The sequence below is a fragment of the Mustela erminea genome, chromosome 4, assembly GCF_009829155.1.
Source record: "Mustela erminea isolate mMusErm1 chromosome 4, mMusErm1.Pri, whole genome shotgun sequence".
NCBI classification, from domain to species: domain Eukaryota; kingdom Metazoa; phylum Chordata; class Mammalia; order Carnivora; family Mustelidae; genus Mustela; species Mustela erminea.
Genome location: NC_045617.1, coordinates 148,741,225 through 148,767,126, shown reverse-complemented (window position 1 = coordinate 148,767,126; position 25,902 = coordinate 148,741,225). Strand labels below are relative to the sequence as shown.

At 44.5% G+C, this 25,902-nt stretch overlaps 7 non-coding genes across 7 annotated transcripts; 3 read left to right on the top strand and 4 right to left on the bottom strand.

Annotated features, from left to right (window-relative positions):
- Positions 1–4,874: 4,874 nt before the first annotated feature.
- On the bottom strand, positions 4,875–4,947 carry TRNAV-AAC. Its single transcript has one exon. It is a non-coding gene; the product is annotated as a tRNA-Val (tRNA).
- A 1,301-nt stretch (positions 4,948–6,248) lies between these two features.
- On the top strand, positions 6,249–6,322 carry TRNAI-AAU. Its single transcript has one exon. It is a non-coding gene; the product is annotated as a tRNA-Ile (tRNA).
- Positions 6,323–11,995: 5,673 nt separating this feature from the next.
- TRNAV-AAC lies at positions 11,996–12,068 on the bottom strand. The gene has a single exon. It is a non-coding gene; the product is annotated as a tRNA-Val (tRNA).
- Positions 12,069–13,348: 1,280 nt separating this feature from the next.
- On the top strand, positions 13,349–13,422 carry TRNAI-AAU. Its single transcript has one exon. It is a non-coding gene; the product is annotated as a tRNA-Ile (tRNA).
- A 1,770-nt stretch (positions 13,423–15,192) lies between these two features.
- On the bottom strand, positions 15,193–15,265 carry TRNAV-AAC. Its single transcript has one exon. It is a non-coding gene; the product is annotated as a tRNA-Val (tRNA).
- Positions 15,266–18,660: 3,395 nt separating this feature from the next.
- Positions 18,661–18,734, bottom strand: TRNAT-AGU. The gene has a single exon. It is a non-coding gene; the product is annotated as a tRNA-Thr (tRNA).
- Positions 18,735–25,512: 6,778 nt separating this feature from the next.
- TRNAV-UAC lies at positions 25,513–25,585 on the top strand. The gene has a single exon. It is a non-coding gene; the product is annotated as a tRNA-Val (tRNA).
- Positions 25,586–25,902: the final 317 nt, after the last annotated feature.

Genomic DNA, 25,902 nt, shown 5'->3' with positions numbered 1-25,902 from the left:
AGCTCAGGATAATCTTCATGCCACAGTGGTCCATCTTTGGGCTATCTGCCCTCCGCCCCTACAGCTGATGTCCTGAATATGACTTCTTTATGTCCATTCATAGAACATTTCTTATATAGATTTATTTCGAAAATGAATCTTCATATTACTTTCATTGGATGAAATATAATTAGTTATTTGCATCAAGAATAACCTGAAAGGTAAATAAAATTAGAAAAAATCCATGTTATTTCAGAAAAGGTCACTGATTTACAAAATGAGATGCCCGAAATGATTCTCAGTGAAGGAAGTTTTCTGAACATGTAGTAAAAATGGTAAATCAGATTATCTCTGGATACACTTTAAAATAAGAAAATCAGCTACTTGAAATAAAGCTTGAACATAAAACTTCTCAACTGTATAAGATTTTAGGACAACCAAGATCATCCATTTTTTAAAGAGGGAAGATAAGGGCGGGTGGAGGGGGGAGAGGGAGAGGGAGAAGCAGGCTTCCTGCTGAGCAGGGAGACCAATGTGATCCTAGGGCCCTGGGATCATGAGACCTGAGGGACCTGGGGAGAGGCTGAAAAACTACCTGAGCTTATGAGAGGTTGCTGAGATCCAGGAGACTAAGACAGCTGGAGTTGGCAGGACAGAGAGCTGTGATGAGAGAAAGTTCTAGAAGGAATTCCCCACTGAGGGGAATAATGAGCAGCATGTTCAGGCAGGGCGGTAACTATACACAGCTGGGAATGGACCATCCACAAAGATCAGAGGTAACTGTGATATTTGCTTGTCCTTTCAGGTCAGGAGAAATGATACAAGGTATATGTCTATTGATTTCAAGAATCTAGGTTCAACTCCTGTTCAGAAGACAAGACAAGGAAAGGAAAGGAAAGAAAAGAAAGAGAGGGAGGGAGAGAGGGAGAGGGGGGAGGGAGGGAGGGGAAGAAAGAAGGAAAAGAAAAAAGGAAAGAAAGAAAAGGAAGGAAGGAAGAAAGAAGGGAAAAAAGGAAAAGGAAGAAAAGAAAAGAAATGAAAGAGGGAGGGAGGGAGGAAGAAGAAAAAGAAAAAAGGAAAGGAAGGAAGAAAGAAAGAAAAGGAAGGAAGAAAGAAAAGGAAAAGAAATGAAAAGAAGAAAGAAGGGAGGAAGCCTGTTTTTTGTTCAAAGTGATACAGAAGTAGAGAGAAGGGCTGTCCTGAATTAGCCCTCCACCTGCAGCCAATCTCAGCTGTCAGTGAAATTTTAGTTTGGAAACATCGAAATAACAGCCTTTTAAGAATTTCTCTTTACTTTGTGTATCTCTTGATGTTTTCAGAAAAAGGAGGTTGGTTGGGAAACAACTTTGGAAAGACAATTTAAAACCGAACAAACAAGCAAGGAGGAAGGAAGGCAGAGGCCTGTGTCTCTTTTCCACTACTTGTGCCCCTTGAGCAGCCGCGCAGTCATGGGAGTACAGAGAAAGCACCAAGTTCAAACTTAGATGCACCCGGGAGCTGAATCGAGTTAGGAGTGGATTAAAGGAAACTGATGTTGAGGGACTGAGAACTTCGTAGACCGTTGTGCATTACGCCCTGCTTTTGGCACACCAAGAAGGGGGTTTTTCAGAAATTAAGCATCTGTCTTTGAAGAGGGGAAAACCGGAAAAACAGAAACAAAAACTTAAAGTGAGTGGCCTGTACAGGGATCAAACCCACAACCTTGGCGTTATTAGCACCATGCGCTAACCAACGGAGCTAATCAGCCACTGCTTGAGGGGGGTGTGTAGGGGGGTAGATTTTCTGTCTTCCTTCCCCTACTTTTATTTTTTAAGTGCTAAATTCAGAGTAATTGTTGCTGTTTTTTATCTTCAGATATTCTCTTCGCCACTTCACGCTGTATCTCCTGTCATGATGCCGCCCACACATACAGAAAATATGTCAAAGAATTTGTGCACTGACAATTTCGACAGACACTGTCCCACTGTGCTTAAGGGCAGAGCCCAGTGTGTGTGTGTGTGTGTGTGTGTGTGTGTGTGTGTGTGTGTTTAACTCTAACTGAGGACACATAAATGGGGTCCTGGTCACATTTCCTGCTCTCCTTTCTGAATTCCCTGCTGCATGCTACAGGTCTGAAGCAAAACTAGACAGCCAAGATGTAGGGGAATTTACAGGGGGTGCATGTTGAGTTCAGAAATATTATCTTCTCTCAGGTACGTGAGACTTTGGGGGTGCACTCAGTGGTTTGACAAAGAGAATGTGGTAGAAGCAGATGGGACAGGAAGGGGCTGGGTGAGAGCCGGGAGAACGGGTCCACAGGGGCTTCCGTTTTCACACCTCAGAAAGGACCTCGTGGGCAAAAACTCCGAGGAGAGCGGGGCTACCACGCGGGCCAGGGTGTCTGGAGGTCAAGACTGGTGGGGAGAGTAGGATACCAGACAGAGGGGAGAGGACATGTCGATGACACAGGACCCTCTAGTAGAATCCAACGTCTAAATCTGGGTACTTTTGTTGGTAAAGGGGGTGCGGACAGTAATTACCAGGCGTTCGCTAATCCACATCAAGTATAAACTAAGGAGTTGGATCACTCTTTATAGGCAGAGTTAAGGATTTTTTAATGGATCCTAATAGTAGTAGGAATCCATGGGGCGATTTTAGGCAGAGAAGTCATATGAACAGATTTGTGGTTTAAAAAGATCGCCCAGTTTCACGTGCTTAGGAAGCATTAGGGAACGAAGGACAAGGACACGCTATCACCACCAGCAACAAGGTTTTTACCCTTCTAGGGAGGAAAACAGAAATAAATACTAGCACAACATGAAAATGACAGAATGTATAAGAAAATTACAGGGGATTGAGAGAATGGAGGGGGCTGTGGTGTTAGAAGTAGGTTGGAATTCTAAATTGAGTTGTTGGTGCAGACTTTGCAGCATCGTTGTAGTAGCATTTGACCGGACGAAGGTGCTGAGGAATTACAGGCAGAGAGCACCCCCGGGAACAGAGCTCAAGGTGGGTACTTGCGCAAAGTGCTTGAGGAATGGCAACAAGACCCATGTGGCCAGAGCACAAGCAAGGAGACCAGGGATGAGACAGGGAGCAGTGGACAGTTAGAAACTGCCAGACCTTGTAGGAGATCTTAGGAACTTGGCTTTCCTTTGAGTATAATGCGAAGGTATTAAATAATTCTGATTCTAAGAGAGACTATAGTTGCAATTACTCTTTTTTTTTTTTCTTCACGATTTTACTTATTTGAGAGAGAGGGCACATATGAGGCAGGGGCAGAGGGAGAAGCAGACGCCCCACTGAGCAGAGACCCCCACCCCCACCCGCCCCCGGCAGGGCTGGATCCCAGGACATCTGCGATCATAACTTGAGCGAAAAGCAGATGCTTTATGGACTGAGCCACGCAGACACCCCCGCAAAGACTCTTCAGGGTTGTCGTGAATGGAAGCAAAAGAGTGGAGTTGTCCGCACTCAGAGACCTTCTTTTAAATGCGTCTGCTCCCGGAGAGGGTGAGTAACCTTAGAACCCTCAGCTTCCTTTAGCTGAGAGCATGGCTGGGGGAGCTCAGCTCCAGCTCGAAGCAAACAGCACTCCAGCCTGTGAGAAGAATGAATGCCTTGCGAGGGGGGTGGTTCTAGGCTAACACTCACCTTACCCCGCCCACACATGGTGCCACTGAGAGCCACTGCCTTCATGTAGGGAATTCAGGTTGTCTGGGAATAGCTTCTCTAGGACTCTGGCTGCTCACTTCTCCTGGGTAATTAGTAAGAAGCAAGGGGCTTCCTGGTCTCCTCCAGAGAGGAGCTGTGTCAAGGAGTCCACACTGATCTCTCTGACCGATCGGCCAAACAATTAGTCACTGTACAGGAGTTCACGTCTACTCTGGTATCTGAATGCAATGGATGCCCAGGTCCGCCAGCCACAGACCTGCCCATTCGGAGGCATGCCCCCTCACTGCCGGCTTCTCGAAGTATTCCAGGGCGGCACGTGCAGCGTTAGCTGGATGCCTGGTAGAGCTATTACTGAGAGTCGTTGCAGAACCTACTTAAGACTCACAACTGAGATACTTTATTTGCAGGCTTGAAACCCAAAGGGCCAGTTTCACGTCTAAGAGGCAGAAAAATAAACAAGTAACCTGAAGATGTTTCCCGATGTTTTACATCAATTCATAGTCTTACTAAGTCCAGCTCATGCTGCAGCAAAACAAAATTTCTTGTTGAGTCAAACACGACTTAAACACGAACATTGGCTCAAAGCCCACATAAGGGCGTTGAACCTCCACCAACCAGCCAGTTGAAAAGAAAGACCAGTGTGCAGGGTTGGTATTGAGTAAAATGAGACTAACACGCACAACCGAGTTACTATTAAATCTTCCCCACTCTCCTTCCTCACTTCCCAAAATGCAGCAAATGGCCCCACTTATTTAGAGCGTGTGGATTCCCTCCTCCCACGGGGAATGGTCTTGGGCTCTTCCAGAGCCCCCCACCCGCGCCCAGCCGCTCGCGGAGTATCTGCAGTATCGAGGTTCTTAGCGAGGACCCCAGTCCAGTGCACATACATGCAAAGAAACACCCTAACTCCATCTTAAATGAGCCAGGAGAGTCTTGGACCTAAGTGGAACACGTTTTGATCCCACTGAAGGTAGATAAGTGAACTTCCAGAGTGTTGGGCAGAGTGAGGGCCCCTGGGGGCCTTGGCCTGGAGGGGCGGATATGGCCTTAAGGACAGGACTGGGAAGGAGTGGAGACACATCACCCAGGAGGGGAACCTCCTTCCACTTGACCACGTGCTAGGTGTATCAGGTGAGGGGTCCCCACTCACTCCCCCTAAGGTAATGGTGCCATTCCCAACACATCCACTGCAAGGCTCTAGAGAGACTTCAAAAGCATTATACTCCCTAAAGGAGTCATGGTGTTTCCGCCCGGTTTCGAACCGGGGACCTTTCGCGTGTTAGGCGAACGTGATAACCACTACACTACGGAAACCCCTCCAAGGCACCTTTTTCTCTTCGCTAATACAGAACAGACTTTTCGGGCTGTCCCAGGTCCCCTAACACTGAATTGATCTTTCTTCCAAGAAATATCAAGGTTACTGCAGTTTTCTACTTATTCAAATCAATAATATCGGAGTCAATGACTCACACCAAGTAAACTCTCCCTGGGGAAGAAGTCCTTTTCTACAGCAGGGAAGAAATTTTAGGCAGCCTCAGGGGATGGGAGATTTCAGAAAAGTTCCTTGAAGTGGTCCTATTTGGTTTTATCTAACTTTAGACGGTCCTGTGGTCTCCACCTTTCGGGAGCTGCTGGACTGAACTCTGGAAAGCACCCATACTGGGTGAGGCCAGGCGGGACCCATGGAAGTTGAGGACTAAGGCAGGGGGGGGGGGGATGTGCCCACTTGTGTGCAAGGCAGAGTGAGGACTGAAATGGGAAGGAGACTGTCGGACTGTCCCGGGCTGGACTCGCGCGCATGAGTCGAGCCCAGTGTGTCTATGACTGTCACGTGGCCTACGTGAGATGCAGAGAGGAGGCCCAGTTTCCCCTCTGCAACATCCCACGATGTTGTTACAACACCAGGAGGGCCAATGTCCTAAACAAAGGCCCACCTCGGCTCAGGAGCTCGCCAGTGACCTTTCCAGTGGGGACTGGAGCCACAATTCCAAACCTCAGCAGGGCCCAGAGCTCCAAGGAGAACCCCTCCCATACCTGTGAGCACAGAATGATACCTTCCTGGGATTTTCATTTGCATTTTCCTAATGAAGGAAGGCTTTGTCACGTGACTAGCCATTGTCCCCGCACTCCTTGCTGAAGAGACTATCCTTGGCCACGTGTGGGTGGCGTGACTTCTCCACCCTGCTCTGTTCCGTGGATTTGTACGGCTGCTCTGTTGGCCACTCTTCCACTGTGGGTTACTGCGTCATCGCAGAGGGTGTTCAAATCAAGAACAATATATCCTCCAACTTGGGTCCTTTTCTTTCTTTTTTTCAAAATTATGTTTCCTTCCTCGGTCTTTTGCATTTCCATGTGGATTTTAAGATTAGCTTTTCGGTGGTTGGCGGGGAGTGGGGAAAGATTTGCTGAGATTTTGATCAAACCGCAGGATTTGAGAAAGACTAAATTTCCTCCTGAGATTTATTTGTGCTAGCAGATGGACTTTTTTCTCTCAGTGTTTTTGTTCATGTGAAGTTGGGTGGAATGAGAAAAGGAAGAAAATGTCCAGTTTTCCACGAAGAGCTGCTGCAGGACACAGGGCTTTAAAATTGAAGGGGAGCACATGGAAATTGGTGGGCCGGTTAGCTCAGCTGGTTAGAGCGTGGTGCTAATAACGCCAAGGTTGCGGGTTTGAGCCCCGTACTGGCCATCTTGCCTTTGTTTTCGGATCCTTTTGACTTCAGGGCTGCCTACCGGATTTTCTTATGCTTCCTAAGGCTGACACTTGAGGTTCCTTCTAAACCACTGCTGCTATCAGGGTGCCCTACTGGCTCAGTGGGAAGTACAAGCGACTCTGATCGCTGACTTCCTGAGTTCCAGCTCCACCCACCTTGGCCAGAGAGCTTGCTTTCACACGAGAAATCAACCAGATTTCACATAACTTAAAAAACTCTGGAGTTCCTTCATTATTTGATTGGGGAACCAGGATGTTAGTCGTTCTATTATTTTATAATCAATTCGCCAATTCGCCAAAAATCTTTCCCTTCAACTTACCCATCCTCAGTCTTTACAAATATTTTCTGCCTGGAAGTAGCCTTTTCAACTTCTGAAATTTCCAAGATACTCATTTTATTCATACTTACTTGCTAGAAAGCGCTTCATTGCCCTCATTTTCGTGGTAAGTTACACCTGGAATTTGCAAGCGAGCACGAAGGGGTATTGTGGAAAATTTTTGTGCACACATTTCTGGTTGTCGTCACAATGTGGCCAGTTCTTCTGGCATTTAGTAAGTGAGGTCAGGCGTCCTTGTCATCCGAAAATATGCTGGCTAGTCCACAGATTGTCCTCAGCTCCACTGGACTCCCAAACGTCCTTCTGGACCTTCTTGGAAGTAAAAGTGCTTTAATGACCTGAGCCTAAACCTGACCTCTCTTTGTGTATAAATGCAAACATTTCACATGGCTTCAGTGTCTCCCCAGTTCATATGCTGAGGGTTGGTTGACTTGTGTTTGACTGCTGAGCGGAGCTTATTTAGAATGGGGCGTCCTTGAGAGCAGGAGCATTTAGGTCGGAGCCATCAGTGAAACATGAGTCTCTCATGACTCTGAGCCTGGATCCAGGTGTGCGGCGGGTCATGTCAGGGCCAGGGACAGAGCAGGTGATCCGCAGACATTTACTGAATGAGTGAATCCTCCCTAACAGACAATGCTGCCAAAGCTTTCCTTCTGCCAGCCTGGTAGTGAAAAGAGATCCTGCATAGTTTAATTATTTGCATTTCTCTGACAATGAGTATGTCAAGTATCTGGTCAAATCTATAAAAGACATTTTATTTCTTTTTCTGTGAACTGTGTGTTGATATCTTTCCATTAAGATTGTTAGTTTTGTCTTGATGATTTGTAGGATCTCTTTAAATTTGAAGGCTGTGAGTCATTTGTCTATGAGGTGTAACTGAAATATTCTAATTTGTCATTTGCCTTTGGACTTCTCCGACCCAAATGCTCTTGCTCTCAAGGATCAATTGTGCCTTGCAAAAATATGGTCATTATTTTGTAGTTATAATTATCAAATTATTCGGGTTTTTAGTTCTGTTTATCCACTTTACTGTCATAAAAACTTTTATCTATGTTTTCCTTTGGAATTTTCACATTCTATGTTACATTTATATCTGTGACCCATTGGAAATGGGTCCTTTTTCCCATGTGCTGTGTGAGTCCTGCACAGTGACTCTCCTTGGTCCCCGCTGTGGAGCTACTCAGCTCCCCCCAGCTGTTCTTTCTCCCACTGATCTGAAACACTGCCTTGATCCTACAGAAATCGTTGCTCATTTCCATATTTTAAGTAGTGCTGATCTAGTTCCTTTGAGAGTAAACAACCACAGAACCCAGATCTCTATAAATTTGGTCTGAAGTCCGTATTTTTCCTTTTACTCTCTCAATATTCTCCTTTATGAAATTCAAATACTCCCTAACTCACATCTGTGCATGAAAGATAACAACTGGTTAGCATGTAGAAATCCATTTTCCCTGTAGGAGAAATCACTCTTTTCTTTTATGACCTCTATTTGACAACTTTCTTGTCCTCATTCAGTAGCATCTTCACGCTTCTTTGATATTTTCAACACCCGTTTAGGATCCGCTGAAAGTACATCATAGCTTCTCATTGGCACACAGAGGAACCAGACGCCTGCCTTCGGTATCCTCAACCAGAGCAGTGGATGTTATCTCCCGGCTCTCGGCTGTACGACCTCAGACAAGCAACTGCCGCATCCTGGGGATACAAGAGGTGTCTCTTCATTCAGCAGATTCTGAATCTGAAGATCTTTCTTAAGTTCAGAAACTGGACATGGGATTGCGACTTTTATTGGCATAACTACCCTCCGTAGGTAGATAACGACCCTCCTGATCATTCATCCTTGTTTTCCTCGATTCTCGATGAGTCAGGTTTTCCTGGCTGCTGCAGCTTCGCGGCTTATTATATTTCATATAAACGGGAGGCTCCTGACAGGGAAACGTGACTACTGGCTTCCGTGGCTCTGATGTCCTCTCAGCCCTAGTGTTAGCAGAGTCTAGCTTTGCAATTTCTCTACAGTCAACAGCAGTGGCCTACAGAAAAGAACTAATAACTTTTTAAAAAAATGGTTGTAGCTTTTTATGTCATGCTCTAAATTTTTTTTTTGTCTATGATAATGTCGTGAAGATAGTCTCCCCTATTTTTTATCCAAAGGTTTATCATTTTACCTTTGATATTTGCATCCAGAGCTGTCATCCCCATAATTATGGTGTGTAGAAGGACTTAAAGTTCATTCCCCCACACCACAGCTAACCAACAGTTCCAACACTATCATTTCTGTGTTTTCTCCTGTTGATCTCTTTGTCAATTCGGGAAGGAAAACCAACTCAGGTAATTCTTATGACTTTATATATCTTGATATCTTGTGTCAGTCCTCCAAATTTGTCCTTACTAGTCAAGATTTCTTGATTTTTCTTGATGTAGGTTTTAGAAGGCAAAGATTTGTGAATATAAAAAAAAAAAGCTGTTGGAATTTAGATTAGATTGATCTGAATGTAAAGAACAGTTTGGGGCAAATGGGTATATTAATAATGTGGATGATGTCTGTTTACGTTTATTTTGTTTTAAAAAATGTCCCTCCACACGAGAGTGGATATAAAACTGCAGTGTATTCATTCACACAAAGGCAAACTCTCAGCTACTGTTAGAAGTAACAGCTTGAATGAATCTTAGAGGCAGGATGCTGAGTATTTACACAGAAGAGTAAATACTGTATGATTCCACTTCTGTGAACTTATAGGGCAGGCAAAACTAATTTGAAAAATAAGTCAAAACAGTCGTTTTGTCTACAGGGCTGGGTGGAGGTGGTTGGGAAAGGACCAGAGGGAGCTTTTGGGGAGACAGAAATGGTCCGTTTATAATAATAGAGATGTGTGTTACATGACTGTATCCATTTTTCAAGATTGTAGTAGAGATTTATACATTTTGAAACATGTACTTTCTACCCATAAAAAGAACTATAAAATAATAATAATAATAATAAAAAACCCAGTCGAGACTGAGGAATGGATGAAGGTAAAGATAAAAGTGGGAGAATATTAAAGGTCGTTGTAACAGGGTGATAGACACATGGTGATCTCATATTGCTCCGTTTCTTTTGTCCAGACTGAGAGTTCTCATCATAAACGGTAAGTTTCTGCGGGTGATGGGTCCCAGCTCTGCAAATTAGACGATGAGCTACTCCGTATGAGCCTCAGCTCTTCATCTCAAAATGGGGATAACATTTACCCTGTTTGACCGCAGTAAGTATTCACATATTTGTTCCCTGAACATTTATTGAGTGTGTTAGGCATGCAACAGGGTTTCACTGATGAACAAGACCACCCTCTTGGAAATGATATTCTCGGCGGGGAGACGGACACGGAGCAAGTTATCGCACAGATTAATACAAACTTTGCAACCAAAGGGACATAGTCCTAAGAGAAATATGAAGATTTATTTAAAAGGTTGTGGGGAAGTTTTTTCTAAAGGAGTGGTGATTGAGCTCAAGTATGAAGGTTGAGGAGACTTTGACTAGGTAAAGAAAAGCACTTCAGGAAGAACAAATAGTAAGTCCACAAATCCTTCGGTGGGGAGTAAGAGGGATTGGTGTGGCAGGAGGGAAAGGGGCAGTGAAGTGTGAAATGAGGCTGAAGACATAGGAACCCCCTCCACCTCCCCGCCAAGGAGAGGATTTCAGGCCATAATCTTAAGGGTTACATGATTAAAAAAAAAAAAAAGCCATAAAATATGTAGGCGAAAGTCCATACTTCTAGAAACAGTAGTTTCTGCCTCTTTGTCCTCGCAAAGCTCGCACAGCATTTGATCTGGTCTTTATGAATATAACTGAAACCCAGCTAAATTTCCCCAAACAATCTGAAAAGTCCTAAGAATCTGGATCCTGGAAATCCCCTTAGTCCCCTGGGGACAAACCCAGTGGCCTCGGTTGAGAGCCCAGCAAACTCAACCCTCCTCCCCACCCCGGCTAGAATTCCAGTTCTCAGCGGTCCGCCGGTATCTCCAGCAGCTAAGACCTCGGGGTGTCATCTCTCCGAGTGTGGTCGCCCCCACTGAAATAAAACATCCGTCACGAAAACAAACACCCCATCAACGCAACATGCCACGATGCCATTTCCTCCTCTCCTTCCTCCCTCCAGAGAAATCCCGCACACCGCGCCGCAAAGTCCAGGAGCTGAGCTGGGTCTCGCGACCGCGGCGACGTCCCTCAGGAGCGGGTGCCACGACGCGGACCGTCCCGGTTCCCAAGTCCGTGTACGTCTGTCCCGCAGACTCTTCTCCATCCTACGCCCCAGGAAACCGTCCTAGCCCCTCTCGGTTCCCAGCCGGGACCGCCCCGTGCCTCGCGGGAGCGGACGGTGGAGCCCACTTCCAGCTGGTGCCGCCCCCTCCCCCCAGGAAAGCCCAGGCCGCGGGGTGCCGTGCTGCTCCGGAAGGTTCGACGACGTGGATCCCGCGGCGGACCGGGTGCCTGAGGTATACAGGTGGCGGCACGAGGGTCCAGCAGGGCAGGAGAAAAAGGAAAGAAGGCTGGGGGTAAGCAACCCTCTCCGCCCGCCGGGGTCTCCGCGCCTTCCCTGCGCCCCCAGGTGGGTTCCAGCCCGCCCGCTGCACCCGCTGCACCCGCTGCACCCGCGAAGCCTATACCGCGGGTTTTGGGAAATACTGCTGGCAAGGGGGGAAAAATGTCGGAAATGCATGGCACCCGGTAGGTGTCACCCTGTTTTCCGTTTGGGCGGCCTTCTGGTTGGCTTGGCCGCGGGGACTCCTGTGGGCTGCGGCCCCCTGGCTGTGCTGCGCGCGGGGCGGAGCGGGAGAAAACAGGAAAGCCGACTGGAGAGGCCGGGGAGAGCCTGCCTGCCTGCGGGGAAGGCCGGTAATTCGTGCCCAGGACGTGCCCTAAGCATGGCGGGAAGGGAGATGCTCCGACTTTCCGAAAAACACAACGCAGATCTCCGAAGGCCGTCGGGAGACCGGAGACACCAGCCACAGGCTGGAAGGAAATACTCTGCAGGAGTGCTGGGAAAGGGCTTCGATCCCGACGCCATAAAGAACCCTTAGAGCACCGCAGGGTAGAAGAAAGGGTCTACTTTAGTGTTAGCCGGGTGGATTTCGAGGAAGGTCCAATTCTCTGACGGCCTCTGTCGGAGGCAAAGGTCCAAGTGCCCAGGCGGGCGGGCCAGGTGAGGGCAACCTGGGAAATCCGTATTTTCTCAGGTGGGCTCCCCTGGGGTAGGGCGCGTGGGCAAAGACAGGCATTTAGGATATTTTAAGATGGCATTCCCTCCGCAAAGTGACAAAACTGCAAGCGGATGGCTGTTTCCGCCCGGTTTCGAACCGGGGACCTTTCGCGTGTTAGGCGAACGTGATAACCACTACACTACGGAAACCCCTCCGCGGGCCACTTCTCTCCTAACACAGGATAGAAACTTTCTGGCTGTCCCAGGACCGCCGGAAACTTTTTTTTTTTTTTTTTTTTTTTTTTTTTTTTTTTTTTTTTAAGTTACGTGAAATCTAGTTTCTCTCTCGTGTGAAAGCAAGCTCTCTGGCCAAGGTGGTGGGGCTGGAACTCAGGAAGCCCGTGAGCAGAGTCGCCTGCGCTACCCACTGAGCCAGTAAGGTACCCTGATAACATCAATGGTTTAGAAGGAACCTCAGGTGCTCGCCTTCCGTAGGAAAGTATAAGTAAATCCGTGTAGGTAGCACTGGAAAGTGCCCATTCTGGGCGGGGCAGGACCCATAGAAGTTGAGGACTAAGTGGGGGATGTGCCCAACTGTGTGCCAGGCAGAGTGAGGACTGAAATGGGGAGGAGACTGTCGGACTGTCCCGGGCTGGACTCGGTGCGCATGAGTCGAGCCTAGTGTGTCTGCGGATGTCACATGGCCTACGTGAGATGCAGGCAGGAGGCTGTTTCCCCTCTGCAATATTCCATGATGTTGTTACAACACCAGGAGGGCCAATGTCCTAAACCGAAAGGCCCACCACAGCTCGCTAGTGACCTTTCTAATGGGGACTGGAGCCACAATTCCAAACTTCTGCAGGGCCCAGAGTTCCAAGGAGAACCCTTCCCATACCTGTGAGCACAGAATGATACCTTCCTGGGATTTTCATTTGCATTTTCCTAATGAAGGAAGGCTTTGTCACGTGACTAGCCATTGTCCCCGCACTCCTTGCTGAAGAGACTATCCTTGGCCACGTGTGGGTGGCGTGACTTCTCCACCCTGCTCTGTTCCGTGGATTTGTACGGCTGCTCCGTTGGCCACTCTTCCACTGTGGGTTACTGCGTCATCGCAGAGGGTGTTCAAATCAAGAACAATATATCCTCCAACTTGGGTCCTTTTCTTTCTTTTCCTTTCTTTTCTTTCTTTCAAATTATGTTTGCTTCCTCGGTCTTTCGAATTTCCATGTGGATTTTAAGATTAGCTTTTTGGTGGTTGGTGGGGAGTGGGGAAAGATTTGCTGAGATTTTGATCAAACGGCAGGATTTGAGAAAGAGGAAATTTCCTCGTGAGGTTTATTTGTGCTAGCAGATGGACTTTCTTCTTTCAGTGTTTGTGTTCATGTGAGCTTGGGTGGAATGAGGAAAGGAAGAAAATGTCTAGTTTCCACGAAGAGCTGCTGCAGGACACAGGGCTTTAAAATTTGGAGGGGAATACCCCACAGTAGGTGGGCCGGTTAGCTCAGCTGGTTAGAGCGTGGTGCTAATAACGCCAAGGTCGCGGGTTCGAACCCCGTACTGGCCATCTTGCCTTTGTTTTCGGATCCTTTTGACTTCAGGGCTGCCTACCGGATTTTCTTATGCTTCCTAAGGCTAACACTTGAGGTTCCTTCTCAACCATTGCTGCTATCAGGGTGCCCTACTGGCTCAGTGGGTAATACAAGTGACTCTGATCACGGACTTCCTGAGTTCCAGCCCCACCCACCTTGGCCAGAGGGTTTGCTTTCACACAAGAAATCAACCAGATTTCACGTGACTTAAAAAACAAACAAAAACCTCAGGAGTTCCTTCATTATTTGATTGGGGAACCTATCTTGTCCGGGATGTTAGTCGTTCTATCATTTTACAATCAACTGTTTGACCAAAAATCTTTCCCTTCAACTTAACCATTCTCAGTCTTTACAAACACTTTCTGTCTCGGGGTACGTGGGTGGCTCAGTGGGTTAAGCCTCTGCCTTTGGCTCAGGTCATGATCTCAGGGTCCAGGAGTCAAGCCCCAGATGGGGCTCGCTATTCAGCAGGGAGCCTGTTTCCCCCTCTGTCACTGTCTACTTATCATCTTGTCTGTCAAATAAATAAATAATTAATTTAAAAAATATTATCTGCCTGGAAGTAGCCTTTTCAACTTTCGAAATTTCCAAGATACTCATTTTATTCATACTTACTTGCTAGAAAGCATTTCATTGCCCCCATTTTCGTGGTAAGTTACACCTGGAATTTGCAAGCGAGCACGAAGGGGTATTGTGGAAATTTTTTGTGCACACATTTCTGGTTGTCGTCACAATGTGGCCAGTTCTTCTGGCATTTAGTAAGTGAGGTCAGGCATCCTTCTCATCCGAAAATATGCTGGCTAGTCCCCAGATTGTCCTCAGCTCCACTGGACTCCCAAACGTCCTTCTGGACCTTCTTGGAAGTAAAAGTGCTTTAATGACCTGAGCCTAAACCTGACCTCTCTTTGTGTATAAATGCAAACATTTCACATGGCTTCAGTGTCTCCCCAGTTCATATGCTGAGGGTCGGTTGACTTGTGTTTGACTGCTGAGCGGAGCTTATTTTAGAATGGGGCGTCCTTGAGAGCAGGAACATTTGGGTCGGAGCCATCAGTGAAACACGAGTCTCTCATGACTCTGAGCCTGGATCCAGGTGTGCGGCGGGTCATGTCAGGGCCAGGGACAGAGCAGGTGATCCGCAGACATTTACTGAATGAGTGAATCCTCCCTAACAGACAATGCTGCCAAAGCTTTCCTTCTGCCAGCCTGGTAGTGAAAAGAGATCCTCCATAGTTTAATTATTTGCATTTCTCTGATAATGAGTATGTCAAGTATCTGGTCAAATCTATAAAAGACATTTTATTTCTTTTTCTGTGAACTGTGTGTTGATGTTCATTTTATAAGGTTATTAGATTGGAAACACCTGAGCCGAGGTAGACACATATTTCATCAGAAGACTGATTTAAGAGAGGAGACACTAGCCACAGCCTGGAAGAAAATATTCTAACAGATATGCTGGAAAAGTTCTTGATTCCAGACGACATAAAGTGCAATCCATGAGAAGAAAGGATTTTAATGGTAACCGGGTGGATTTCCAGGACGGGCCTATTCTCAGAGGTCGGGCTCCAAGGTGTGCCCCGCCCCGCAGGTAAGGGTGTAAGTCTCAGCGTTGCTGGAATCCGGGTAACTTGGAAACCCCGTGTTTTTTCATGTTGGGCCAGCCCCGGGGGTGTGGGTGTCACAAAGAGTTAGGCACTTATAAGATGGCATTTCCTCGAAAGTGAAAGAAAATTCTCGGAAATGGTTGTTCCCGCCCGGTTTCAAACCAGGGACCTTTCACGTGTTAGGTAAACGTGATAACCACTACACCACGGAAACCCCCCTTGATACCTACCTCTCCGCGCGTGCAGGCATTTTTACACGCGTCTCCTGGGTGCTCCCAAACCTAATGATTTCGAGTGATTTTTCTTTTAGTGTATCTTCACTCACGGTGTATTTATTTCCCCTTACACTTTTTGTTTGTTAATATAACAACACAGAAACGCTATAATCACCACCAAAGGTACTGGAGACCAGAGTCCAGATTCCTTCCCAGACTCCAGGCAGGGTCACCTGAGGCTCTCAGGGCTGCAGTGTCCACCTCTCTTCTAACCTTGAGAAGCAGGAACCACCAGAGCCAGCTGGAGATGCCCCCAAACTTCCGCGAGGGCCCAGCTGGTCTGGGGATCTCTGCTGCATTGGGGATGGGGGGCTGTGCCCAGCTCACTGTGGGGGGGGAGGTGACAAAGAGGTGTCATGATGATTCCGTGTCCCTCCCACAGCTCTGCAACGCCAGGGCTCAGGGATCGGTGTCAATTTGCTTAACAGGCAGTGCCCTTGCCTACTTGTTATTTTTCTCTTCATTTAAACTGTCATTCCTCCCCAGCGTTTCCAGAGGGGTTTGGAAGGTGCTCACTGCCAAATGATCTTTCCTCAAATCCTGTGTGGGTGTACCCTCGCCTCCTGCAAATGGCAACGTGGAAAACACTCTTTCTTCACCCAAAACTGGTCTGGTCGCAACGTTGCAGGAAACAGAAGAGAAGCAGTATTTCCTAGATGGCAAGATCGCCAGTCTTATTTTTTCCTTCTGGCATCAACTCAATAGCATAAATAATAGCTCATTTTGCAGTAAGTTGCTAAGCATTTACTTTAAAAGAATTAATGAGTAGCTCACAATGTGCCCAATGCTGACCTAGGCTCTGGAGGTACCAGATGTCCTGAAAAATTGGACAGGCTGGGGTAGTAAACGGCACATGCGCTGATTATTATAATATGATTGAACAAAATAGGGTAATGATTTTAAAATTGCCAAAAGAAACCACAGAGATAAATACTCATGCATTTTCACAGAAGCATAGGAACGGGGCAATTTTCCAACTCCTAGTGATTAGGAAAGGCTTTCGAAAGAAGTGATCACTGATCTGAGATTGGATAGATGAAGAAATACATCAGTGGAGGAGAGGTGGAGAGAAGCAGGGGATCTGGCATTAGGGGCAGCATGGTTGGTCATGGGTTGGGGAGATGTCATGGGACCTAGGAATGATGAGGATACATTCACTTTAGTCGGTGGAGAAATAGGATTTCAGTTAAAGACAAGACACTTTCATAAAGACGTATCGGTGAATTTCCAGATCCCATTTGGGATCAATTTGTAGAGAACAAACATTCTCCAGTGACTATATTTAAGCACTCACCTCTCCCAGCAGTGTTTCATATCACTGTTTATCACCCTTATTTCTTATAGTAGCCAGCATCCCATGACAAGAGAGCTATAATATTAGTCTTCTGACAGATAACATTCCTCCCAGATGGCCCACAAAAGGAGAAATCAACCTGTAACACAACTATAGGGAGAAGCAAGAAACTAACTGAAATGAAACCCATTGTTTGAGAGATGTTGTGCACCATGAGTAGGGTGGAGAGCATTTAGGGCATATGACAAATACTTGAAAAGTATTTCTTGGAATGTCGAAAAAATAGAGCACATAAACAAGAAAGTCTCAGGTCTCAGGGTTCAAAGTATTTTTCCAGGTCTATTATTTTTTAGAGTTATCTAATAAATGCGCTAAGTGTTTTCAGGTTTATACTTTTATTTCTAATTGCCTCAAGCATTTTTTTAAAGGAATGTTGTGTGCTTTGCTGTTAGTTCTTTTTTATCCTCTCCTCTTTAAGAAACAAATCGTATGGGGTGCCTGGGTGGCTCAGTGGGTTGGTCAGGTCATGATCTCAGAGCCCTGGGATCAAGCCCCACTGCCTCTCTGCTCAGTGGGGAGCCTGCTTCCCCCTATTTCTTTCCCTGCCTCTCTGCCTACTTGTGATCTCTGTCAAATAAATAAATAAAATCTTTAATTTTAAGAAAAGGTACAAATCATATTACCCCTCCTTCCAAAATTTCTGGTGTATCTTAGAGTCCCATATCACATGAAAAGGAGAAAACAGTTATAACACTACTTGATTTACACTGAATTATATTAGAATTTTTACGTGGTTCTTTTCTTTCATTTCTTTTGAACTGGATTTGACAAAAACCAAATGAGTAAACACAACTCCAGGCTTACTAATGGGTTTGGAAAATGGCCACAAGCATATAAAAGAATAGAACTCAGAACCACAACTATTGAGGTGGTGGGAAAACTGGACAGCCACAAGCACAAGAATGAAACTAGACCACAATTACACCAACCACAAAAATTAACTAAAAATGAATTAAAGACTTGAATGTAAGTCTTCAAGTCATAAAATCCCTGGGAGAAAATATAGGCGGTAAATTCCTGGACATCAGTTTTAGCAATATGTTCCTGGATCTGACCCCAAATGCACGGGGAAACAAAAGCAAAAATAAAGGGGACTACATCAAACCATAGAGCTTTTGCACAACAAAGGAAACCGCCCATCAAAATGAAAAGACAACTACGGAATGGAAAGGGACATTCTGGTGGTGATCACTCTGTTGTGCATACAGATGTCTAATTATAATATGCACTTAGAAGGTATATAATATTACATGCCAACTTTACCTCCCCCCCCCAAAAAAAAATCACAACCACTGAAACTAGATCACTAAGTCACTAACCCTTCCACAAAGAAGAGGGTCCATATAACAGCAGCATAAATATCACTCACCAGGGAGATTGTCTGAAGGCTGACATTCAGGCCCTATCAGAGGTGTAGGGAACTAAATTTTTCATCTTAATGGACCACCAAGTAATTCATGTGCTCACTAAACTTTGAGAACCATGGCTCTGCTTCAATGCACTATTCAGTGGGCCAAAAAGTTATTGGTGCAAACTGGGGATGGAGGAGGGGGAAATGGCCATTCAAGGAGCCATTCAAGAAAAACAAATGTGGACAATGTTCTAGTTGGTAAAGAGTCAGGAGGCAATATAATTAAGACAGCTGCAGATATCACATAAAACCTAAGTAATGAGTGTCTTTACCATTTGATCTAAAATGGTAAAAGACCAAGGAAACAAACCCTACTTATTTTAGGCCATTCCAGTACTCAAATCCTAACAGTAGAACTAGTTCTCTGAGTTTTTCAGTTCTCAGCAGATATTTTGGTTTTTCTATCGCTGTACTATTGGGACAGATTTCTTTTTTCTTTTTGGCTGTTGTAATTTTGTTAAATAAGATTCTTCAACTGATGCTGTCTCTTCCCCTTCTGGGGCTTTAGGGATGTAAATTTCAAATTATCTCCAATTCTCCAATGCCAAATTACAAAAGCTCACACTAGAAGGCCCCGCTGGGAGTCGAACCCAGGATCTCCTGTTTACTAGACAGGCGCTTTGACCAGCTAAGCCACAGAGCCCTTGCTATAGGGTGGCTTGCTTGCATAGAATTTGAGGGTGACTTTGCTGTTTGCTCTGCTGCTGTGGTTCCCAAGAATTTTTGACCAACAGAAGGGCATCCAGATTCATTATCAGGATTATTAGCGTTTTTTTGTTTTTTTTTTTTTTTAAGTCTCAGGATTTTGATAGAGTTTTCTTACTGTATCGTGAAAGGTGCCCAGCACTTTACACTGTGTGGGGAAGAGAGACTTCCGCAGCCCCTGGGCCCCTTCCACTAGGGCAGCTAGACCATCTCCCCTCCAGGAGCCTTTACAACTCCACCCGAAGGTGGATTCAGCTTCGAATCTGCAACAGGGAGACGATGGGGCTTCTTGGCTGCACAGGCTCGAGCAATGAGTATTGCCCTGGGGCTTTCCTGGGATGACGCAGAAATCACTTGGCAAAAGGCTGGCGCTCTGACACAGGCAGTTTTCTTCTCTTTGTGGCTAAGCGGTTGCCTTTTAATCCCTTGTAAAACTGACCATTTTCTGTATTTGCTGAGACTGGTAATTTGCTGTAGCAAAGGGGAATGCATTAAAAATACATGGAGTTTCTTAAATTTGACACTGGAAACTAATATGATACTGTCTCTTAACTACCTGGAATTTAAATACAGACTTGGAAAAAAGTTGTTTAAAAGAGAAATTATATATAAATATCAAAACAGTGGAAGACTTCACTGGTATGTTAATTTCCTTACCTTTTCCCACCAAGTGATATTGGATAGACCTCTTCTTACTCTCACCTTTTTCCTGATGTTGATATTAAAACTAATAATGATTCCTTTCTTTCTGAGAAACAAATACTGAAAATGACCTGGAAAAGGCACACGTTCTCATTCCAAGAGGTTGGAACTGGACAAATCCTTTAGATCATCTGGCCTATCCTTGAGACAAACACTGGAGGAATATATTGTAACACACACCAATCAGACACACGTATCTATAATAAAATTGCACAAACTTCTATCAAAAATACACAGCGTTTTCTTGTGAGCAGCCTTGCTAAGACATCACTGCTTGGTGCTCCCCTCCACCAGGCCTCCCCCGTACCTCTCCACCCTCTTCATCACCCCCCTCCCATCCTGACCCCCAAGCCAGTGTTGCTGAAGGGGGCAGGCGGGTGGAGAGAGCCCAAAAGATAGGTAAGGGCAACTTCCAGTACGAGTCCTGCAAAGATGAAGCTAAGCTGAAAAATTTGCAGCCCGTCCTGAGGGAGAAAATTGCTAATAAAATGGAAAAGAGTGTCTCGAGAGAAACAGAGCAAAGTGACTAATCAAGAAACCAAGAGTTGAGACTTAAAATCAGGAAGGTCCAGAGTCAAACGAAGCAAGAAAGGGACAAGACGAATCTGATTACCCCCGACCCACAGGGAGTCTCAGCACTGCTCCCTGTTACCGGGCTGCTTGCAGAGTGCGCACCGCTCGCAAATGTAAGGAACAGCCTATAAATACGAAAATAATAACCAGGAAGTTCCACCACCTCCCTCTCTGCCTCATATGTAGATAAATGTAAATGCTTTTGACACAGGTGAAATCAAGTGCTCCTCTCTTGTGGATTTGGGGGTTAAGAGAGGCTTTGTCTTGTGTGTGAACCTGACATCCCATTGTTCTTTGGGGTCGGCATGGGGAGAGATGAGGGAATAGTTCAGGCAGTTCCTCTCCAAGTTATTTCCTGATCACTCAAAATTATTTAGGAAGAAAGATATTTTTTAAAAGGACAAGAGCAAGCCAGTCAGTTGTTGAATCTGGAAAGTTTGGGTTGACCTTTTAGAAGACATGCCCACTGTGTCACTGATCCTCATGTAGGAAAAGCCTTCTTTTTCATTAGAAACCATCTGTCGCATTCAGGAAGTGATTGGTTTCGAGACAGACGCAGAAGGGGATGCTCAAATGTGTGATTCCAAGGCTCAGAGCAATTTGCTTTATGCTGTTTCCAATATCCACATTCATTTATTTCTTTCATAACAAAAACCAATCTGTGTGGGGCACCTGGATGACTCAGTGGGTTAAAGCCTCTGCCTTTGGCTCAGGTCAGGATCCCAGTGGCCTGGTCAGCGGGGAGTCTGCTCCCCACCCCCAACTTGTGAGCTTTGTCTGTCAAATAAACAAAATCTTAAAACAACAACAACAACTGCATTATCCTTTAGAACATTTTTATGTGCAATAGAATGGATGTGGTTCTGTGAAGGTCTTTTTGCTTGTGTATATACTTTGCTGTTTGTCTACTTCTGAGCTTGGGAAATACTATTTTGCAGTTGCTTGATCTCTGTACTTCCACCTGAATTTTGTCTCTCATATTCCTGAGAATGTGGAGGAATCCTTAGTTAAGACTTACAGTTTTTAATTCCTAATGGTAACTCCTAAGTAGACTTTTTTATTTTGTTGGTATTCTATTAATTTAAACAGATCAAACACTGCAAAAAGATAGCACCTATGTTATTCCAACTATCATTCAGGAAATTAACCAAGAAATTAATCTAGCATGCAAAAAACTGTAGCAGAGGAAAGAATTAGCCTATTTTCGGTGGAGTCTGACGTGTGGGAGAAAATGTGTTTTTCAATATGGTAAGTTAATTCAATATCATGGTGTTCTATCCTATGTGTTTATCTCTAAAATTCTACTGCAAACAGAGAAGCCATGCCAATTGCATTAGTATCCTTCCCTCACTGCATTTCTGCATATAGTAGGCACCAAAGACATTCAAATATTTACAGGTGGTGAATAACATCTAAAATTTTTAGACGCACAGAAAAGATAAATAAGAACCCTCAATAGAAACTTTCAACATGGGGTGCCTGGGTGGCTCAGTGGGTTGAAGCCTCTGCCTTCAGCTCAGGTCATGATCCCAGGGTCCTGGGATCAAGGGTCCTGGGATCGAGGATCCTGGGATCGAGCCCCGCATTGGGCTCTCTGCTCAGCAGGGAGTCTGCTCCCTGCCCCCTCTCTGCCTACTTGGATCTCTGTCTGTCAAATAAATAAAATCTTTAAAAAAGAAAAGAAAAGAAACTTTCAACATTCCAGCCTACCCTGAAAGTAGTTATATTTAATTTTTTTTCCAGAAGTTTCTTAAACTATAGGTCTCACTTGAACAGAATTGCCTTGACTGACTGAAATTAAGTACTCACGTTATAATAATGATAATAGCAAGTAGAGAAACTGCTTCTAATAAAAATACACAAGGGAAAGAATTCCTACATAAAGGAAACACATCAAGGAAAAATGCAGCTGTTCGAGAGATCCTAATATTATTCTACACAAAAAGAAAAGAATTTGAACAAGGAGGTGAAGCCCTTGATAAATTATGTTCACTCCTGAATATTATTGCAGTGACCCAATGGAAAAAGATTGGCAGGAGGTGTAGGTATGAGTGTATTTTCACTATTTGAAATTCAGTGATGTTTTACAAATATTCCATCCTCCTTGGAGTACTGAAATAAGGCACTGTAGTTTCTTCTGTAACCCATTTTTACAAATTATGCTATCTTTTGGGGAATGTGGGAACTCTATGATATTAGGGGTGTTCTTGGTCTGGGCCTCTGTTGAGGCTACAGGCAACCCTGTTCTTCCAGAATTCATCTTTCTCATGACAGCATCTGAAGTTCAAGTGGCCTCCGCTTTGGAAGTTGTTAGTCCAGCACATTGATTAAAGCCTCTGCAGTCTTTCCTGGATTTTCACTCTAAAAGACTAACTTTCCTCTTCCAGTGCAAAGTGCCCTGCTGACTCACCCCTCTCCACAATTTAACTTAATTTTTATAATACAGGATGTCTGAAAGAAAGCACATTTTGGAACATGAGATATACCTGTAAGGACTCCGTCCTGTCTCTGGCTACTGTTATTGTACAAAAAAACATTATTTTACAAAAAAGAAAAATGCTTGCCACTATTTTAAAACAGTGTGTCAGATGAAGGCATGAAAGAGGAAAAAAAAGGGACGCCTGGGTGGCTCAGTTGGTTGAGCAGCTGCCTTCGGCTCGGGTCATGATCCCAGCGTCCTGGGATCGAGTCCTGCATCGGGCTCCTTGCTCGGTGGGGAGCCTGCTTCTCCCTCTGCCTCTGCCTGCCTCTTTGTCTGCCTGTGCTTGCTCGCTCTCTCTCCCTCTGTCTCTGGCAAATAAATAAATAAAATCTTAAAAAAAAAAAAAGAGGAAAAAAAAAAAGGTAAGAATTCAGCAAGTTCCACCTGAGTTATTTCGCTTATTATAATACCCTCTGGGTCCATCCATGTTGCAAATGGTGGTATTTCACACATTTTCATGACCGAATAATGCTCTAGAGTGTGTGTGTGTGTGTGTGTGTGTGTAATATCTTCTTTATCCATTCATCCATCAATGGAATAATGCTCTAGAGTGTGTGTGTGTGTGTGTGTGTGTGTAATATCTTCTTTATCCATTCATCCATCAATGGACACTTGGGTTGTTTCCATATCTTAGCTATTGTAAATGAGCCGCAATAAACATAGGGGTACATGTATCTTTTCAAATCACTGTGTTCATTCATTTGGGTAACTATGTAGCAGTGGGATTACTGGATCATAGGGTAGATCTATTTTTAATTTGTTGAGGAACTGTCCTACTGTTTGCCACAGTGGCAGCACTGATTTAAATTCCCACCAACGGTGCGCGAGGGCTCTCTTTCCTCACATTTTCACCAACACTTGTTATTTCTTATCTTTTGGATACTAGCCATTCTGACTGGTGTGAGGGGATAATATCTCACTATGGTTTTGATTTCCATTTCCCTGATGACTACTGATGTTAGGCATCTTTTCATCTGTCTGTTGGCCATCTGTATGTCTTCTTTGGAAAAGTGTCTATTCAGGTTGTAGGGGATTTCCTACATAAAAAATCACATTATTTGTGAATAAAGATGGCTTTATTTCTTCTGTTTCAATCTGCACATTTTGTTTTAATGTAGTAGCTAAGACCTCTAAGTCCTTCCTTGATCAGGAAAAGTGAGAAAAATTTGCCTTGATTTAAATCTTAGAAGGAAGCATTCAGTCTTTCACCATTAAGTATGATGTTGTTTGTACTTTTTTTTTTTTTTGTAGAAAGCCTTTATTTGATTAGGTAAGCAAAGCTCCCTTCTATCCCTAGTTTGCTGTGAATTTTTATCATGAATGGATGTGGAATTTTACTAAATGCTTTGTCTGCCTCTATTGATATGATCATATTGGTTTTTTTTTTTTGTATTTACTTAGCCTATTAATATGGTGAATTACAAAATTGTGGTGAATTTCCCTGATTGATTTTTGAATGTTAAAACAGGCTGGGATAAATTTCATGTAGTAATAAAGTATTATCTTTTTAAATATTTCTGAGTTTGAGTTGCCAATATTTTTTAAGAAATTTTAGGCCTATGTTTAAGAGAGATGTTGTGCTAAGTTTTCTTTTATAGCTTTGTCTCATTTTGGTATGCATATTTTAATATATATCCTAGATGTCAATAAAAGTTTCTATCTGAGACCATTGGAGAGTTAACCGAATATAATGGTTCAACACTAAGTGGAAATTTCCCACAGAGACAGAGAGTGTATCTATCACTCATTAGGTCGTGGCTGAACAGGTGTGGACACGTGATGTGTAATGGCTGTGTCTTCATCGCAGAGTGGATAATCTAATTCTGTCTCTTCTGTGTCAATCCGCTATTACTGCATAAGAAATCACCTGGAGTATCACCAACATAAAGCATAGTTATCTATTCCCAAGTGGCTCTGGGTCTCTTGATATAGGCTGGACTCAGGCAGCTAGATCTGATCTCACCTGGGTTTGCCGAAGCTTCTGAGCATCAGTTGATGAAGACTCAGAGTGGGGGAGGGGGAGAGTGGACTCTGTTCCATATGAGTCTCCTCCTCCTCCTCACGGAGTTAGCAGACTGGCTAAGTCATGTTCTTCTGCCTGTGGGATCCCAAAGAAACAAGCCCAAATGCACATTTGGCTATGCCAAGGCCGCTAACTTTCTGTTAGTTAAGGCAAGTCATATAGACAACCTCAGGACTCTTTCAAGAGGTCTGCAAGTTCTAAACTAATTTCATAGTAATACTAGATATTTATGATGGGCTTGACAGTGATCTTAATGAATGCATTTTTCAATCTTGTGAATTGAAATGCACAGTAGTTTCAGGACAAGGGGCAAAGGAGGAGTTAATGTGGACTGTTGCTAAATTCAAGATTAGTTTCCAGAAAACAGAAATGCACTTTTTTAGTGACTAGTACCACAATGTCATCTTAAGAAGGGATTTTTTTTTTTTTGTAACCTTTGTATGTACTGCTGTATCCCAGAACCTTGAAAAGTATCTGGAGCATAGTAAGCTCTCAATAAATATGGGTAGAAAAACAATAAATGTCGGCCAGACTAAGTGTTCCAGGAGAGTCGAACTCTACTCATTAAGAGTGGACCAGAGAGTGGAACAGTACTCATTAAGACTTTCAAGCTTGTGGGGGCGCCTGGTGGCTCAGTTGGTTAAGCTGCTGTCTTCAGCTCAGGTCATGATCTGAGGGTCCTGGGAGCTTGTTTCCCTTCTCTCTCTGCCTGCTTGTGATCTCTCTGTCAAATAAATGAATAAAGTCTTAAAAAAAAAAAAAAAAGACTTTTAAGCTTGTGTATGTGAGATGCAGAGAGCACACTTGTCTTACATGTCCCCCTGGGCCAAGTTGACAGGAGTTAATTCTCAGTCATAATTAGAACCTATATCTAATTTTGGTCTTCTTTTCTCACCTGATTCTAATAAGAGCTCTTTGAAACCCCCATTGTCTTCAGGTTCCATGGTGTAGTGGTTAGCACATCTGCCTTACACACAGAAGATCCTGGGTTCAATTCCCAGTGGAACCAAAAGTCTACCTTTGGCTTCCATTCAAAAGAAATTTGGGAATTCTCCTTTTCCCTCCAGAAGCTGAGATAACCAAGGGCCCAGTGGGTTGCGTCCTCAGTTTCCCTTTCTGGACACTCACTTGATTGGGCACGCAGGCTTGTACTATCAGAGGAGTTCTCTGCATTTCATGATGGCCAGGGAGAAAACAGTTACAAGCAACGCCTGATCAATAACAAATGTGGAATACTTTAAAATAGTACACAGTCAGAGGCTGATTGAAAAGATTATTCTAATTCTGTAATAGTTACAATATTAAAGATTTATAATTGCAGAAACA